At 43.8% G+C, this 18,810-nt stretch overlaps 1 protein-coding gene and 1 non-coding gene across 3 annotated transcripts in view; one reads left to right on the forward strand and one right to left on the reverse strand.

Moving 5' to 3' along the window:
- Nucleotides 1–4,832: 4,832 nt before the first annotated feature.
- LOC144482154 (U2 spliceosomal RNA) lies at nt 4,833–5,031 on the reverse strand. The gene has a single exon (XR_013495881.1). It is a non-coding gene; the product is annotated as a U2 spliceosomal RNA (small nuclear RNA).
- A 1,131-nt stretch (nt 5,032–6,162) lies between these two features.
- Nucleotides 6,163–18,810, forward strand: part of rmp24 (ribonuclease MRP subunit p24) — a 75,409-nt gene continuing 62,761 nt past the window's right edge. The window contains exon 1 of one of the 2 annotated variants that reach the window (XM_078241314.1): nt 6,163–6,281. The gene's annotated coding sequence lies outside the window, so the exon portion shown is untranslated. Of the gene's footprint in view, nt 6,340–18,810 lie in introns of both variants that reach the window. The other variant, XM_078241319.1, reaches the window with a different exon arrangement.

An 18,810-nucleotide genomic window follows, 5' to 3' on the forward strand; every position in this document is an offset into this window, starting at 1 on the left:
TAGACAGTGACCCAAGGCTGGAATTGAACCCAGGTCCCTGGCACTGAGGCAGCAGTGCTAACCATTGTGCCACCCACATGTCTTCAGAGAGAGCACCATCTCAATAAAAAAAGGTACTAAAGAAGAAAGGAATTCCATACAGAAGTATCAACCAAACCTGGTTATAATTTAGTGACTAAAATCCTACTTTTTTTTATTAATATGTGGGAGTTGTATTTATCTGAACAGCATTCCATTAGAATCGTATTTTATTTGGTTTGTTAATAGTTTAGTTAACTTGTTCACTGTTAGTTAGATAAATAGTTACACGTTAACTTTAGAGAGTCAGGGAGTTATTTTGATTTAACCACCAAAAGTTGCTGAAGAGCAGATCGTACCACTTCACACTCACTTTAACAGATTATGAGGCAAGGTTCTCCTCTTTGAGTGATTAGGTGTTAGTTCTCAGAGGGGGGAATCCATCTCTGCTTCATAACACAACTATATCATTCTCCACCACTACGTCTCCTTCATCATCTATCATCCTGCACTAGGTGAGTGTAGGAATACACTCACCTAGTTCCATTCTTATCTTTCCAGTTGTAGCCAGAGATCACCACTAATGTTTTTTTTTCCTTCTGCTACACCATTACCTCTGGAGTACTCCATCTATACTTCGGCTCTCTATTTCTCATCCACTTGCTGTGCCTTGGCAATATCCAAATACAGTAAGAAGTTTAACAACACCAGGTTAAAGTCCAACAGGTTTATTTGGTAGCAAAAGCCACACAAGCTTTCGGAGCTGCAAGCCCCTTCTTCAGGTGAGTGGGAATTCTGTTCACAAACAGAGTCCAACACCGGCATCTCCACATCATGAATATCCAAATATACAGTGATTATTTCCATATATACACTGACAGCCAGGTCTACCTCACCACCAACTCACCAGATCCTCCCATTGCCTTTGATTTGTCTTGCAGTGGTCTGACGTCCCGTTGCTATTTTGGAAAGATTTTTCAATTGTGCCTTTTAGGAAGTGTATTTGGGATCTAAGCTAACTTCATAATATATCTTGGAGTTTCTAATCTGATCCCTAACACAATTTGTATGTTGACAGTGACATAAGTAGAAAAGCAGAGGGCAAAAGGGAAGGAGGAACTCATCACCATCACTACGCAGACGGAAATGAGAAAACTAATGGGATGAAAAGTTGACAAGTTCCCTGCACCTGATGCGCTAATGCTGTACCTGTTAATTCTCAGATACTTTCAACCAGTTTGCTTACTCCAAGGTTTTACCCGGTGCCCTTATTTGCAAGATGGATAAAGGACAAACCACAAGTAAAGGTTCAATAAGTTTATTAATAATAACTCTATTAACCCTTAAATTGCCCACATAAAACAAGAGGATACCCCAGATTCAAGTATACTACCCGCAAAGATGATTTGGTTAAACTGCAGGCTTGATTCTCTGAGTCCCTCTGGTCCGTCATCACGAAGGTGAATGGCCTCCTTCTGCACTGTAGAGATTCTATGATTCTATCTATGGGGAGAGAATAGACCCTTTGTCAGAGCTGAGAGCAAAGAAAATCAGAAAAGGTTTATACTATGAAAGGGGGGGGGGGGTGCTGTAATGGGACAAAGGGAATGTAAATGAGGATGAAGAAAGCTGAGAAAGGTGCTGAGATGTTTCATTCACGCATTCTGATATCTTATTGGACACCAGAGGTGAGATGAGAGTGACAGCTGTTGACATCAAGACAGCATTTGTCTGAGTGTGGCATCAAGGAGCCCTAGCAAAACTGGAATCAATGGGTATCGGGGGGCAAATCCTCCGCTGGTTGGAGTCATACCTGATACATAGGAAGATGGTTGTGGTTGTGGAGGGTCAGTTATCTCAGCTCCAGGACATCACTGCAGGAGTCCCTCAGGGTAGCGTCCTAGGCCTAACAATCTTCAGCTGCTTCATCAATGACCTTCCCTCGGTTTTCACAGAGGAGAAGGACCTGGGTGGATGTACTGCGGGCGTGCGGTGGACTGAAAGGATTGAGTATGCGGACTTTAAGAGGTTGTGCTGGAATCTTTGAATGGCATCAAGATAGATAAGTCGCCGGGTCCGGATGGGATGTACCCCAGGTTACTGTGGGAGGCGAGGGAAGAGATTGCAGAGCCTCTGGCGATGATCTTTGCGTCATCGATGGAGACGGGAGAGGTGCCGGAGGATTGCGGATGTGGTTCCTATTTTCAAGAAGGGGAATAGGGATAGCCCAGGTAATTACCGACCGGTGAGTCTAACCTCAGTGGTTGGTAAACTGATGGAGAAGATCCTGAGGGACAGGATATATGAGCATTTAGAGAGGTTTAGTATGCTCAAGAATACTCAGCATGGCTTTGTCAAGGGCAGATCGTGCCTTACGAGCCTGGTGGAGTTCTTGAAAATGTGACTAAACACATTGACGAAGGGAAAGCGGTAGATGTGGTTTATATGGATTTTAGCAAGGTGTTCGATAAGGTCCCCCATGCAAGGCTTCTAGAAAAAGTGAGAGGGCATGGGATCCAAGGGGCTGCTGCCCTGTGGATCCAGAACTGGCTTGCCCAAAGGAGGCAGAGAGTGGGTAATAGATGGGTCTTTTTCTAAATGGAGGTCAGTCACCAGTGGTGTGCCCCAGGGATCTGTTCTGGGACCCTTGCTGTTTGTCATTTTCATAAATGACCTGGATGAGGAAGAGGAGGGATGGGTTGGTAAGTTTGCCAACGACACGAAGGTTGGTGGGGTTGTGGATAGTCTGGAGGGATGTCAGAAGTTACAGAGGGACATAGATAGGATGCAAGACTGGGCGGACAAGTGGCAGATGGACTTCAACCCAGATAAATGCGTCGTGGTCCATTTTGGTAGGTCAAATGGGATGAAGGAGTACAATATAAAGGGAAAGACTCTTAGTACAGTAGAGGATCAGGAGGACCTTGGGGTCCGGGTCCATAGGACTCTGAAATCGGCCCCGCAGGTGGAGGAGGTGGTTAAGAAGGCGTATGGTGTGCTGGCCTTTATCAATCGAGGGATTGAGTTTAGGAGTCCAGGGATAATGATGCAGCTATATAAGACCCTCATCAGACCCCACTTGGAGTACTGTGCTCAGTTCTGGTCGCCTCACTATAGGAAGGATGTGGAAAAGATTGAAAGGATGCAGAGGAGATTTACAAGGATGTTGCCTGGATTGAGTGGCATGCCTTATGAGGATAGGCTGAGGGAGCTCGGTCTTTTCTCCTTGGAGAGACGAAGGATAAGAGGAGACCTAATAGAGGTGTATAAGATGTTGAAAGGCATAGATCGGGTGGACTCTCGGAGGCTTTTTCCCAGGGTGGAAATGTCTGCTACGAAAGGACACAGGTTTAGGGTGCTGGGGGGTAGGTACAGGGAAGATGTTAGGTGTAAGTTTTTCACACAGAGGGTGGTGGGCGAGTGGAATCGGCTGCCGTCAGTGGTGGTGGAGGCGAACTCAATAGGGTATTTTAAGAGACTCCTGGATGAGTACATGGAGCTTAATAGGATGGAGGGTTATAGGTAGGTCTAAAAGGTAGGGATGTGTTCGGCACAACTTGTGGGCCGAAGGGCCTGTTTGTGCTGTAGTTTTTCTATGTTTCTATAAGATCAGAAGTAGGAATTTTCGCCGATGATTGCACAATGTTCAGCACCATTTGCAACTCCTCAGATACTGAAGCAGTACATGTTCAAATGCAACAAGATGTGGAAAATATCCAGGCTTGAGCTGACAAGTGGCAAATAACAGTCGCGCCACACATATGCCAGGCAATGACCATCACCAATAAGAGACACTCTAACCACCGCCCCTTGACATTCAATAGTGTTACCATCATTGAATCCCCCACTGTCAACATCTTTGGGGTTACCATTGACCAGAAACTTAACTGGACTCACCACAAAAACAGTGGCGACAAGAACAGGTCAGAGGCTAGGAATACAGTGGTGAGTAACTCACCTCATGGCTCCCCAAAGCCTATCCACCATCTGCAATGCACAAGTCAGGAGTGTGATGGAATACTCCAGTTGCCTGAATGGGTGCAGCTCCAATAACACTCAAGTAGCTTGACACCATCCAGGACAAAGCACGGTTCATTGGCACCACATCTACAAACATTCAATCCCTCCACCACCGATGCTCAGTAGTAGCAGTGTATTATTTACAAGATACACTGCAGCAATTCACCAAAGATCCTTGAGGCAGCATCTTCCAAACACATGACCACTTCGACCTAGAAGGACAAGGGCAGCAGATACATGAGAATACCACCTCCTGCAAGTTCTCCTCCAAGCCACTCACCATCCTGACTTGGAAATATATCACCGTTCCTTCGCAGTCACTGGGTCAAAGTCCTGGAATTCCCTCCCTAATGGCATTTTGGGTCAACCCACAGAACATGGACTGTTCAAGAAGGCAGCTCACCACCACCTTCTCAAGGGCAACTAGGGATGGGCAATAAATGCTGACCAGCCAGCGACGCCCATGTCACACGAATGAATAAAAACAACTTCTAAGCACCTCTTTAAACTTTCTTCATCCTCACTGACATTCCCTTTGCCCAATTACAGCCCCACCCCCTTTAGTATAAATCTTTTCTGATTCCCTTTGCTCTTAGCTCTGATGAAGGGCCAAATTTGAAATGTTGGCGTTATTATTACTTTAACCTGGTGTTGTGAGACTACTTATTACGTCTCCACAGATTTTTTTTTGTTTATATCCAATTCAGTCCTATCAAGTCCAATTCAGAGTCTCATCGAGTGAGACATTCCCGATCCAACCTGACAAGACAGGGCTCTCACCTCGTGTCTTGGGCTTGATCTACATGATCCAAGCTGATTGGAATAGGCATTGCACCACCTCCAAAGCTTGATCTCATTTGCATCTCAGCCAAAAGGCCCAGATGCTGCTTTTAAAAATTGCTTCAAATGAAGCTACAATGTAACCTAATGACTTCAAACAAGTACAGCATGTCGATACTACACTTGATCTTAGCCAAAAGGCCGAGAAGCTCCACAGATGCTCTCAGACCTGCTGAGATTTTCCAGAAAAGATTGGTGGGGGGGGAAGACAGCACTCCAACCAGGTCCTGCCTCTATCAACAACATCAATGCCCCCGACCGCGCTTCACCTGCTCTATCCCCCCCGCCCCGTGTCAACCCGCTCCATTCCCCCGCTCCAACCCGCTCCATTCCCCGCGCCATCCCCCCTCACCCCCCCGCGCCATCCCCCCTCACCCCCCCGCGCCATCCCCCCTCACCCCCCCGCGCCATCCCCCCTCAACCCCCCGCGCCATCCCCCCTCACCCCCCCGCGCCATCCCCCCTCACCCCCCCGCGCCATCCCCCCTCACCCCCCCGCGCCATCCCCCCTCACCCCCCCGCGCCATCCCCTCTCACCCCCCCGCGCCATCCCCCCTCACCCCCCCGCGCCATCCCCCCTCACCCCCCCGCGCCACCCCCCATCCCCCCCCCGCGCCACCCCCCATCCCACCACGCCACCCCCCCATCCCCCCGCGCCATCCCCCCGCGCCATCCCCCCATCCCCCCTCACCCCCCCGCGCCATCCCCCCCCACCCCCCCGCGCCATCCCCCCCCACCCCCCCGCGCCATCCCCCCTCACCCCCCCCCGCGCCATCCCCCCCGCGCCATCCCCCCTCACCCCCCCCGCGCCATCCCCCCTCACCCCCCCCGCGCCATCCCCCCCATCCCCCCTCACCCCCCCGCGCCATCCCCCCTCACCCCCCCGCGCCATCCCCCCTCACCCCCCCGCGCCATCCCCCCTCACCCCCCCGCGCCATCCCCCCTCACCCCCCCGCGCCATCCCCCCTCACCCCCCCCCTCACCCCCCCGCGCCCCCCCCCCTCACCCCCCCGCGCCCCCCCCCCTCACCCCCCCCCCTCACCCCCCCGCGCCCCCCCCCTCACCCCCCCGCGCCCCCCCCCCTCACCCCCCCGCGCCCCCCCCCCTCACCCCCCCGCGCCCCCCCCCCTCACCCCTCCGCGCCCCCCCATCCTCCCCGCGCCCCCCCATCCTCCCCGCGCCATCGCCCCCCGCCGCGCGTAGCGTCGCGCAGCCTCGCTCCACCCCCGCCTTGCGTCACTACGCCCCTTCCCCGCTGAGCGTAATCACCCGGCCCCTCCCCCCTGCTTCGCGGAATGCCGCGCCTCTTCTCTCTCGAGCCCACACCGTCCAGCTCGGAACTTTCTGAGTGACAACCATCCCTCTCCCTCTCCCCTCCCCGTCTTTCCGGCAGCGGCCCTGAGGGTGAGTGTGGCTGGGGTTATCCTGACTCTGTGCCGGCTGGGCGCAGGGTGTTGATGATGTGAGTCTAGTGGCGGGCGGAGTGTTGCAGAGAGGGTTCAACTACACGCCGGACATCCAACATGGCACATGTTCACCCATTTGGGATATTATCCAACTCCTGCTGGCCCGAGTTTCTTCATATTAGGAGTTGTGGAAAGGGCTGAATACTGGAATCACCGGCAAATAGTTCCAGACCTGATCTTATGGTGTTGAGGAGAGGAAAGGTCATTAACAAAGTAACTGGAGTTGGTTTGCCCTCTGGAATGATGCTCCAGGCTTTGATAACTAACCAAAGCCATCTTCCTTTGCAATATGTAGGAGTCCAATCACTGGATGATTTTCTTTTTGACCCCCCAGTTACTCCTTGTACTTTGTTGGATTTACTCCTTGTACTTTGTTGGATTTTCAGCCCCCCCCCCCCGATGCATCACAGGCTATACCATGAGGCCTGGAGCCAAGTGTTTCTGGCTAAACCTGAATTGAGCAATGTAGACCAGATTATTGATGTGTAGGTGTTGTTGATGGTTGGAAGAAAGGAGATAGAACTATATTTCTATGTGGATAGGTTATGTCTATATATATATATATATATATACACAGACACTTTGTCAGACAGATGTCAGTCGCATGATTACACTGGAACAGCTTGTAAAGCAGCCAGCTCTGGTACAGATGTTTTCAGTGCAGTAGCTCGAATATTATCACTATGCTGAAGACATTTACAAACATTGTAGTGTGGCCGCTTTCAATAGTGGTGCTCTTTAAAGTCAGGGGAAATGGCCAACTGCCTTTCTTGATGTGCCACTTTTGTGGCATGGATATTGTCTGCTTACTTGTAACCTCATAGCTAGATGTTACCTGTTATAGGTTGGCATAGCCTGTTAATAGTCTACTTAGGCTATCTAAAAACTCCCCATTAAATTTATATGACAGGTATCATGTGAGACTGAATATGAAATTATAAAAATTGAAATATACAATGCTTGTGAGAAGCATTGTTTTGGATTACAGTGAACTGCTAAGTAGAATATCATGTCATTGCTTAGATCCTTATGGAGCTAAAGAGTAATGTGGATGCAGCTGACTGTAAGCAGTGGAAGATGCACGCATAAAATAAGGCGATATTGATAGATTATGTGAGTAGAGCAGCAGTTTGGGTAAAAGTAAGCAGCATTGGTCAGGAAGGGGCAGTAAGAGTAACAAAAGCAATATGGCAGCAGTGACTGACACGAGGGCAAATCAAACACAATACTGAAGGCACTATATCTGTGCACAAAGCATTCATACAAATTAGTGAATATATAGCACAGATAGATGAAACCCATCAATTTCTAAAAGTCATGATGGATTGGAAAAATATTCCAGGATACTTGACTTTTAAGAGATATGCTAAATGGAGAAGGTGGAAGAGTAACCCTGATAAAGGATTGGGCAAAGATGGTAGACTAAAGGATCTTAGCTCAAAAATTGTGAGAGAGAATTAGTTTGGATAGAGCTAATTAATAGCAAGGGGCAGAAAACATAGATAGGAATTGTTCATAGGCTCTGTAACATTTGTTGTAGTTTAGGGTAGAGAATAAATCAGGAAAATTGAGAGTAATAAAGTAATTGGGCAATCTGAAATTTGCAGTTATAGGGTGGGAGTCAAGTTCATGAAATGTACAGCAGATAGTTTTCTGGATTAGTATGTTGAGGAGCTAACAAGGGAATAGTCTATTTTGGATTGTACTATACGATGAGGCAGGATTAATTAATAAACTTGTAGTAAAGGGGCTTATAGGCAAGAGTGACCATAATATGAGAGAGCTTGAAAGTCAGAATTTCTGGCCTTGTATCTAAACAAAGCAAACTATGTAGGTGTGAGAAGTGAGTTTGAGTGAATTGGCTAAGGTGGATTCGGAAACTACATTAAAATATACAGTAGATGAGCAATTGCCAGCCATTTAAACAATTATTACATAATTTGTAACAAATTTACATTCTTTTGAGCCACATAAATCCCACAGAAAGATTGTTTTTTACATGCTGATCAGGTGTTACAGAATATTAGATAGCAGAAAGGCTTACAATGTGACCAAAAAAGGTAGAGAGCCCTGAGGATTTGGGAGGATTTTAGAATACACCAAAGGAGGACCAAGAAATTGAAAGGAAAGAGAATATTAGAGTAGATGAGCAATGGACATACAAGCAGAGTGTAAGCATTTCTAAAGGTTCGATTATCATAGAAGAGATTAGCAAGAATAAACTTTGATCTCCTAGAGACAGTGATTGAAGAAACTATAATAGGGAATATGGAAATGACAGAGGCATTAAACTTATATAATACTTTATATCTGTCCTCATGATAGAAGGCAGAAAGAACATTCTGGAATAAATAAGAATCCAATGGTCTAGTAAGATTGAGGAACTTAAAAAAAACTAAAGAAATGAATAGGATTAAGTGGCAATAAATCTGGACCTGATGCCCTCATCCTAGTGTCTTAAATGTGCTAGTTCAGAGATGGTGGATATAGTAGTTTAGATCTTCCAGAATTTCGTAGATTCTAGAACAGTTCCCAAGATTCAAATATTTCAAACGTTATCTTGCTATTTAAGAAAGGATGAATGGAGGACGCATGGAATTGTAGGCCAGTCAGACTAATCTCAGTTGTATGTAAAATGCTAGAATCTATTATTAGGAACATAGGGTATATCATAATATAAATAAGCAGAGTCAACATGAATTTATGAAAGGGAAGCATTGTTTGACAAATCTGTTGAAGTTTTTGAGGATGTAACTAGTGAAATGGATAAAGGGTATCAGTGGATGTAGAGTATTTGTATTTCAAAAAGCAAATTGTAAAGGTGCAAAAGTTAATACGTAAAATTAGGACTCGTGGGATTGAGGAATAACATTGGGGTGGATTTATTAAAGGATAGAAAACAAATTTGGAAGAATTAGGCTATTCTGAGGTTGGCAGACTGTAGCTACTTGCTACGACAGCAAAGATGAGTAATTGGGCCCCAGCTACCTACAATCTGTAATAATGAATTTAATATGGGAAGCAAGTGTAATACATCCAAGTTTGTTGACAATGCTAAGTTAGGTGGAAAAGTAAGCAGTGAGAAGGATGGAAAGAGACTGTACAGATTGGGTGAATGGGCAAGATTTCGGTTGATGGAATACAATATGTGGTGAAATATTAAGTTATCTACTTGGGACGGAAAAGTAAAAAAATAATATTTTTGAGTGGAGAGAGGCTGAGAAATGTTTGTATTCAAGGGACCTGGATGTTCATGCATATGAATCATGGGAAATTAACACACAAGTGCAAGCAGCAAGGACAGCAAATTCTGTGTTAGCTTTTGTTACAAAGGGATTGACGTATAAGGGTAAAAAAATCTTGCTACAATTATACAGGACATTGGTGAGGCCACACCTGGAGTACTGACTGCAGTTTACCTTATCTTTGACTGGACATATTTGCCCAAGAGAACTACAACAAAGATTCACCAGACTGGTTCCTAGGATGAGGGGATATTCTTATGAGAACACTAAGCCTATATTTCCTGGCATTTGGAAAAAAGAGAAATCATCTAAATTAAACGTACAAAATCCTTGAAGGGCTTGGCAAAGTAAATGCTGAGAAAATATTTCCTTGAGCTGGGGAATCCAAAACAAGGTCACAGTCTGACAAGGGGTTGGCTATTTAGGACTAAGATAAGAAATGTCTTTACTTAAAGGGTTGTGAATCTTTGGTGTTGTCTACCTCTGAGCATTCTCAATAATTCAATATATTCAAGACAGAGATACTAAGGGAATTAAGAGCATTAGAGTTAGTGCAGGAAAGTTCAGGTACTGTTGAATGCAGAGCAGGCTTGAAGGCCTAAATGACTTACTCAAGCTTCTATTTGTTATATTCTTAGGAAGGAATTTGACTTACTATGCAGCTAATTGGTCTCCTTAGGTCTGCACATGTGTATGTGGTCAAGCTTAGAGATGTATAAAAGAACCAACGCTGAGGGTTGGAGATATGGGTGAAGAGAGAAAGGGTAAGTAAAGAGTTAAACAGGAATGGAGAATAGACAAGAAGTGAAGCAGCATGTTGGTGGGAAAGATGAAGTGTTGTTCAGTTCTAAAGAAGAGGAATTCAGATCAGCTGAGGATAAACAGACAGCGATTGAGCAACCAGTCAGCCACTGGGAACAAAATACAGCTGGATGGGAGGATTTGTAAAATGCAGTCAGACAGGCAATTACTATCAAAGGAAAATGAAATGGGATAAGTGTAACCTGTGAATGGAGAACTGCAGCTCATGAGTTTGGTGTTGAATGGAGTAGAAATTGCCAGGTAGTGGAGGAAACAAAAATGCAACCAGCAGTGAATGAATGGGTATTTGAGCTGGAGGTATGGAGTGGAACATGGTTAGTTAATTCCTGCACAGTGATTGGGAGTATGGGCAGCTAATGGTTTTGTTTTTCAGTTTGCTTTGGGATGGGACCTCTACCGGTGCTTCCAGAAACCTTGATACCCACTAGTTGGATTTGCTCCTTCCCAGCCATCATTCTCCAGGAATTTTTGGGAATGCTTATGTTGCGCAGATTCCTTTGTTCTGTGGGGCAAAGAGGGACCATTGTCTTTGGAGTTGAGAAGGAGACCAAAATCTTGCTTGGTGGGAGTGGGTGTGGTGATGGGCAGTTTACTGATTTACTGTGATGGGTAAATGCTGATTACTTGCTCTGTGTGATGGTGGGGGTAGTGAGGTTTGGGGTCTATTTTTGCTCAGTAAAGAGGAATCTTAATGCTTTATTATGTATGAGAGTTGTTGCAGGGATTTCTAGTTTTCAAACTATACTGTTGGCTTGGAGCTTGCAACCCAGTAAGAACACCGATTGATTTGACAGTAAAAGTAGATTGCAGTGCTATATGTATGTGTCGTCTAAAGAATGAAGTACCTCATTCTATACCTGATGGTGAGTAGCTCTTGTTGAATTATGTTTACTGTGGCCCCATTCTGCTGTTGCCAGGATCAGTCCAAAATTCCCTGTCCTCCTGTTGATGATGGTCTGGTGTGTGTTATTCCTGGAGGCCATCAGGTTGAACTACCACTTGAAATTTGTTTGACAATGTAATTTTGTAAAGCTCAGGGAGGGATAATGTGAAGATTTTCTGTGTCTCATTGGTATTATTGCTTTCTTGGGTCATGTCCTTCCTGACAAAGAAGAATCTGTTAGTTTGTATGAGTAAAAGTGTCCATTGTGCTTCAATAAGTGAATTGGTGTACTGCTACCCAGTGGCAAATGTAAAGCAGTGCACTGAGTTCAGATAAACAACAGAACAGCCGTCACTTTAGTCACTTTACAGTAGGTGCTCTTGAACTGTAATCAACAAGTTATGTAACAGTATCACTTGCAAATACAAATCGAATAGAATCCTAAAACCACTCTGTTTTTAATGCATACATAGCTTAGAGAGACTGGAGTGAATTGTTGCTCAGCTCTCTAGCATATTTCACATTAATTTTAAAAATTCCTTTTAATTGTATGACTAATCTTTATACAGAAAATATAGCTTTTGTTGCAGTGGATCTGTGGAAGTTTGATTCTAAAGCATGGTCAGGTTTGGGATCTGGGGCGCCTCAGAAGCAAGATTGTGAACTTCTGCACGACAGTGGAAAATTTCCAACCTTAGATTTGTTTATATTATCTTCATGTCCTCCAGGCTTCAATCCAAATTAAATAGCCAGCTTTTTCTTTATTGAGAAGCAAGTTGAATTTTACAACTTTTTCTTTGCTAATCTTAGGATGGTGCACCAATGTCCTACTGAAAGTCGGTTAGAATTGGTTGCCTAAGTTGCAGACAATATTTAAAGGGTGATAAACTTTCCAAGATTAAGATCATTTGTTTTGACCTAATGTGAAATAAAGAAAATATTTTTTGTTCTAAACGGGGCTCTATACCATTACTTAACTGAAAATTGAAGAGCAGCAAGCCTTCCAAAATTATTACGGTGTGTTTAATGCAGTGGTCGTCATAGGGTCCAGAACCCTTGATAGAATTACGACTTCTCATGTCTTTGGGACTTCATTCACAATCTGCCCATCCACGAAATGTGAGTAGAATGTAATATCCATCTGTTCATACTTTCTTCTCATGCCATCAAACAAGCAATGAAAAAAAGAGTTGGGCTTGCTTCAATAATTGTAGAGTGGCTTAAGGTAATTAAAACCATGGATCTATAATTTTACCACAGCTATTGGTCCTACATTTTTTCTTCAATTCTAATAGATATTTGCTGGGCCTGAATGTGGCAATTGTCAGGGTGGCAAGTTTGAAATTAAACTCTCACTGTATGGATAATGCGTAATTAACTTCTACTGCAGCAGATTAGGATGTAATTTAGTGACTCTTCAGATGGGATCCAGCAGCCCTGAATGGACAAAAATGAGAATAAAGGCACTGAAGAATTCCATATTTAGAATACAAAGCAAGGAAGTTGTGATGAGCCTTTACAAAATACTGGTTTGACCTCAACTGAAGTTGTGTCCAATTCTGGGCATCCCTCTGAAGGAAAGATGTGAAGGCTTTGGAGAAGGTGCAGAAAAGGTTTACAAGAATGAAGGACTTCAATTATGAAGGTAGATTGGGAAAACTGCCCTTGGAGAAGAAAAGATTGAGAGCAGATTTAGATCGAGGTGTACAAGTTCCTGAGGGGTCTAGACGGTGGATTGAGAGAAACTTTTCCACTTGGTGGAAGGGTCAAAAACTAGAGGAAATAAATTAAAAGTGAATGGCAAAAGAAGCAAAGGCAACATAAGAAGCAAGGGGTTAGGATTTGGACAGAGCTCCTTGAGATGGTGATGGAGGCAGATTCAATTATGACTTTCAAGAGGGATTTGGATAAGCACCTGAGATAAATTTGCAGGGGGCAGGGAAGTGGGATTATCTGAATTATTCATGCAGAGAGCAAGTACAGAAGGAGTCCTGTGCTGTAACCATTCTATAGTTTTGTGATTCAAAGGAAACATGGAGTTGAGATATTTTTAGAAGACTGTCGCATCAATTGTTCAACTGTGCTCCTTTCAACATAGTTACCTGCTGGGAGAACAAGATTGGGGAATTTATTCAGCTATTGAGCTATTTTCAGCTGTTAGAAATTCAAATTAAATACAAAAGTGTATATAACAGCAAGGAATTGATGCACAATTTTATTACAGAAATAGGTTCATCCAAAAGATGGGGATGATTTGTGTCCAGGAAAATTTAGATCCCAAGAGATTGCATAAAATAAAATCTCCTTTAAATTAACAAGCATGTGTAAGACTGGATTAAAAACGGCATCCATAATGGACTCCCCGTGCAGAACAAGGATAGGGTGGCAACAAATAATTTAATGAAATAAGAGTACACCAAACGATATTATTGTATTGATGGCTGACTATGATCCCGAATTTGAAGACAAAAATTTATAAGGCACATTCTGTACATAGTTCAGTTCAGTGTTTATTTTGTTGCATCACGATACAGTACAGTAATTAAATATGATTTGGCAAACCCACGATAATGATTCAGCGGACAGGAATAATAACTTGCATTAATACAGTGCCTTTAACGTAGGAAAATGTTCAAAAGGTGCTTTACTGGAGCATAATTAGAAAAAAAAAAATTTGCCAAAGAAAGAGAGGTGACCAAAAACCTGGTCAAATCATCGGGCATATGGCATTTTAAGAAAAACATTTTGCAGTGAAGGCCTAAAATGAACGGTAGTTCTGGACTATAGCCTCAAAAGTGTTAACTTAGAATTTGATGGACAAAAATTACCCATAAAATAGGGTACTCAGTTGGTTGAAAAAGCTGCTGCTAGCAGTCCATTCGAGTGTGAAGGGCAAACAGAACTATTACTGAAGCAAGGAGAGTTCAATAAAGAACAGTATAACATTTTTAATTAACAAAGGACTGAGCTAAGTCTGTATTCTTAATTGAATGGGATTTCTAATGATTTGCAATTAGCAACTTTGAGAAATTAAAGCTGAGTATGTGAAATTAGTCAGCGCAGCAATCAACACTTGACCACCTGAGCTTCTGATTAATTGAGATCACACGGGATTCATATTGTCCCATTTTCAAATTAGGTATTGTGTGGACATTGTTGCCCTAGATAATAGGCAAATCACTGCAGTTGGTGCTGGTAGGAGCTGGTTCTATTGTAACAGAGAAAAAATAAAACTGCTTTTATATGGTGTGAGCTCCACTGGCCTATTCAGATCCTGACATTTATTTATGTGTTGCAACTAGCTACATATGAGCTGCACATTGGGAGGCTAGAACCATCACCAATTCAGTTGGGATATCACTCTTTCAGGTGATCAGATTCTGAGTGGACCAAATAGCTGTCCTTAGAAAAGGTCCAAAACATTGAACAACATCTGTTTTTCCACAGATGCTACCTGACCTAAAATATAGACAAAAGTTTCTGTTTAATTGTCATATTTAGAACATCTGAAATATTTGATTTCTGACATTTCGTATTATTGTAACTGGCCCAGTCAGTCTGCAACCACTTGCAATGGCAGGAAGACCTACCTGCCCCCTCTGATGTTTAAACTTGATGCTGGGGGGAAAAAAACCTAGTGAGCATCAGGTCAGCAAATGGTAAAAGGGGAAAAGAGTGGGCCCTTAGATTTCCTAAGTGATACAAATGGAGGTGAAAATACAATAACAAGAAATAGGAACAGGAGTAGACCATGCAGCCCCTCAAGCTTGCTCTGTTGTTTAATGGGCTCCTGGATGATCTTGGGGTTCAACTCCATTTTCCCACTCATTCCCCATATCCCTTAATTCTATGAACCCAAAAATCTGTCTATTCTAGCCTTTGATACATTCAATGATGGAGCATCCACAACCCATGGGATAAAGAATTAAAATATTCACAAACCTTTGAATTTAAAAAAAAAGTGGCCTACAACCAATACAATTTTCCTATGGATGCCTTGTGTGGACCTTTTTCAGTCAAATAAGTATTTGATAGATAAACCAGAACATATTACTATAGAATCTGTTTTTATTGAACATTAAATACAAATAACTTCTGACTGTGAATGCAAATATATTAGCATTATAGAACTGTTAAGAGCACATTTTTGTGTGATTTTTAGATACCTCATGTTCAATTAAACATTGGTATTGCAGAGGATTCACAATGTGACAGGAGCTAGAGATGTACAGTATGAGGAGAGGAATGAAATCAAGCTTACCATCATTGATGGGAAAAAAAAGCTGGACAGAGAGACTTGTATAATGTGATCTATATAGGTTAAATAGCTGATGGCGAGTACAGAACTAGTTCAAAATTAAATGAGACTAGAGGTCAGAAAATTTGCTCCATTAACTCTCGCATACATGTGACATACACTTTCAGCTCAATCAAATATGCCATTGTTGATTATCGCCTTAAGACAATCCGAGCTGGATAAATGGCTAGATATGGGATTAAAGATTAGAAGGAAAAATATAGATTGAATAATCCTTCAGGCAGGCTGATTCATGCAGGGTTAGTTTGGGTTGAGGAAGATTGTTTTGAGCATGGAACCTGCTTCAGGGTTAATGGAAGAAGATCTAGATACTTCAGAGATTTTCAGGGTTACCATTGAGGCCACGGCATTGTATTCAGAATTTTTCATTTTTGAAATTAGGGATATAATTCAAAATAAGTTAGAAGTACACTGATAAAGAAAGGAATGGACTGTGTGGGTGGCAATAATGGATGAGTGTATATAGTTTTGCGGGTACATGGTAGCACAGTACCATGTGGGAGGCACGGTAGCACAGTGGGTAGCACTGCTGCTTCACAGCGCCAGGAACCCGGGTTCAATTCCCGGCTTGGGTCACTGTCTGTGTGGAGTTTTCACGTTCTCCCCGTGTGTGCGAGGGTTTCCTCCCACATTCTGAAAGATGTGCTGGTTAGGTGCATTGACCCGAACAGGCGCCGGACTGTGGCTGTAACTTCATTGCAGTGTTAATGTAAGCCTTACTTGTGACTAATAAATAAACTTTACTTTACTTTACACTGCAACCCATATAGGTTTCAAGAAAATGAAGGAAGGAGTTCACTGTCTTTGTTGTGGGGTTGCTGTGTTAGAGATTCAGAGCCATTCCTAGTGCTGCTTTGTATTATTACAGTGCATGTTTCCATATGTATGACTCTAAGGGTTAATGCAACTCCCTTGTTGTCTGATGGTTGTGGTTCTGATGCTCCACCCTTGCCTTGACTCTGCTCAAATCCTCCAGACTTTTCCGTTCTAATGTATTCCTGGCCAGTCTCCCATTTCCTAAGCTCTGAAAACAAGGTCATCAAAACCTGCCTGTGCCCTAGCTTGCACCATTGGCCCTGCTTGTTGACCAATTCTGGTTCCTGCTTATGCAATGCCTCCATTTTAAAATTCCCATTCTCGTTTTCAAATCCTTTCATTAGCCTAGCCCCTCCCTATCTTTGTAATCTTCTCCAGCTTTACAACCCTCTAAGATATCCATGCTCCTACAAGTTTGCCCTCTTGAGCATCCCTTACTTCAGTCGTTCCACCATTAGTGGATATGCTTTCAATTGCCTTGTCACTACACTCTGGAATTCCCTCTATACATCTCTAGAACATCGAACATAGAACAGTACAGCACAGAACAGGCCCTTCGGCCCACGATGTTGTGCCGAGCTTTATCTGAAACCAAGATCAAGCTATCCCACTCCCTATCATCCTGGTGTGCTCCATGTGCCTATCCAATAACCGCTTAAATGTTCCTAAAGTGTCTGACTCCACTATCACTGCAGGCAGTCCATTCCACACCCCAACCACTCTCTGAGTAAAGAACCTACCTCGGGCATCCTTCCTGTATCTCCCACCATGAACCCTATAGTTATGCCCCCTTGTAATAGCTCCATCCACCCGAGGAAATAGTCTTTGAACATTCACTCTATCTATCCCCATCATCATTTTATAAACCTCTATTCAGTCTTCCCTCAACCTCCTCCGCTCCAGAGAGAACAGCCCTAGCTCCCTCAACCTTTCCTCATAAGACCGACACTCCAAACCAGGCAGCATCCTGGTAAATCTCCTTTGCACTCTTTCCAGTGCTTCCACATCCTCCTTATAGTGAGGTGACCAGAACTGCACACAATATTCCAAATGTGGTCTCACCAAGGTCCTGTACAGTTGCAGCATAACCCCACGGCTCTTAAACTCCAACCCCCTGTTAATAAAAGCTAACACACTATAGGCCTTCTTCACAGCTCTATCCAGTTGAGTGGCAACCATCAGAGATCTGTGGATATGGACCCCAAGATCTCTTTGTTCCTCCACCGTCTTCAGAACCCTACCTTTGACCTTGTAATCCACATTTACATTTGTCCTACCAAAATGAATCACCTCACATTTATCAGGGTTAAACTCCATCTGCCATTTTTCAGCCCAGCTTTGCATCCTATCTATGTCTCTTTGCAGTCTACAACAGCCCTCCACCTCATTCACTACTCCACCAATCTTGGTGTCATCAGCAAATTTACTGATACACCCTTCAGCCCCCTCCTCTAAGTCATTAATAAAAATCTCTCTGCCTCACTTTTCTCCTTTAAGAAACTCCTTATAAAGAATAACTCTGATCAAGCTTTTAGCTCATTGGCCCTCATATCTTTTATGTGAACAAAAAACAGTACAGCACAGGAACAGGCTCTCGACCCACCAAGTCTGTGCCGACACAGATACCTCGCTAATCTAATATTTTCTTGCCTCAGCGTGGTCCATATCCCTCTATCCCCTGCCATTCATGTATCTATCCAGGTGCCTCTTAAACATTGTTATAGAATCTGCTTCCACCACCACCTGTGGTTGAGTATTATGTTTTGTTTTATAATGTTCCTTTGAACTGCCCCGGGATTGTTTATTACATTAAAGCGCTATATTAATCCAAGTTATTTTTGTTGTTCCTTGACACCAGGTCTTCTGGAACTTTTGAGGCAAGTTTTTAATATTTTTTCACAGAATGTCTGTCTGTGTGGAGTTTGCACTTTCTCCCTGCGTCTGTGGGGGTTTCCTCCGGATGCTCCGGTTTCCTCCCACAGTCCAAAGATGTGCTGGTTGGGTGGATTGGCCATGCTAAGTTGACCCTAGTGTCAGGGGGATTGGCAAGGTAAATAGGTGGGTTTACGGGAATAGGGCCCGAGTGGGATTGAGGTCAGTACAGACTCGATGGGCCAATGGTCTCCTTCTGTACCGTAGGGATTCTATGAATGTGGGTGTCACAAGCATTTATTGCCTATCACTAATTGCCCTTGAGAAGATGGTGGTGAGCTACCTTCTTGAGCTGCTGTCGTCCATCCATGTGGTGTAGGTTTACCTATGATGCTGTTAGGGAGGGAGTTCCAGGATTTTGACCCAGCAACAGTGAAGGAGGAGGGTTATGATATTAAATTCAAGTCAAGTGAGTGTTATGAAGTAGTTTGGGAGTGGCACAGCTATTTTC

The sequence above is a fragment of the Mustelus asterias genome, chromosome 2 (assembly GCF_964213995.1).
Source record: "Mustelus asterias chromosome 2, sMusAst1.hap1.1, whole genome shotgun sequence".
NCBI classification, from domain to species: Eukaryota; Metazoa; Chordata; class Chondrichthyes; order Carcharhiniformes; family Triakidae; genus Mustelus; species Mustelus asterias.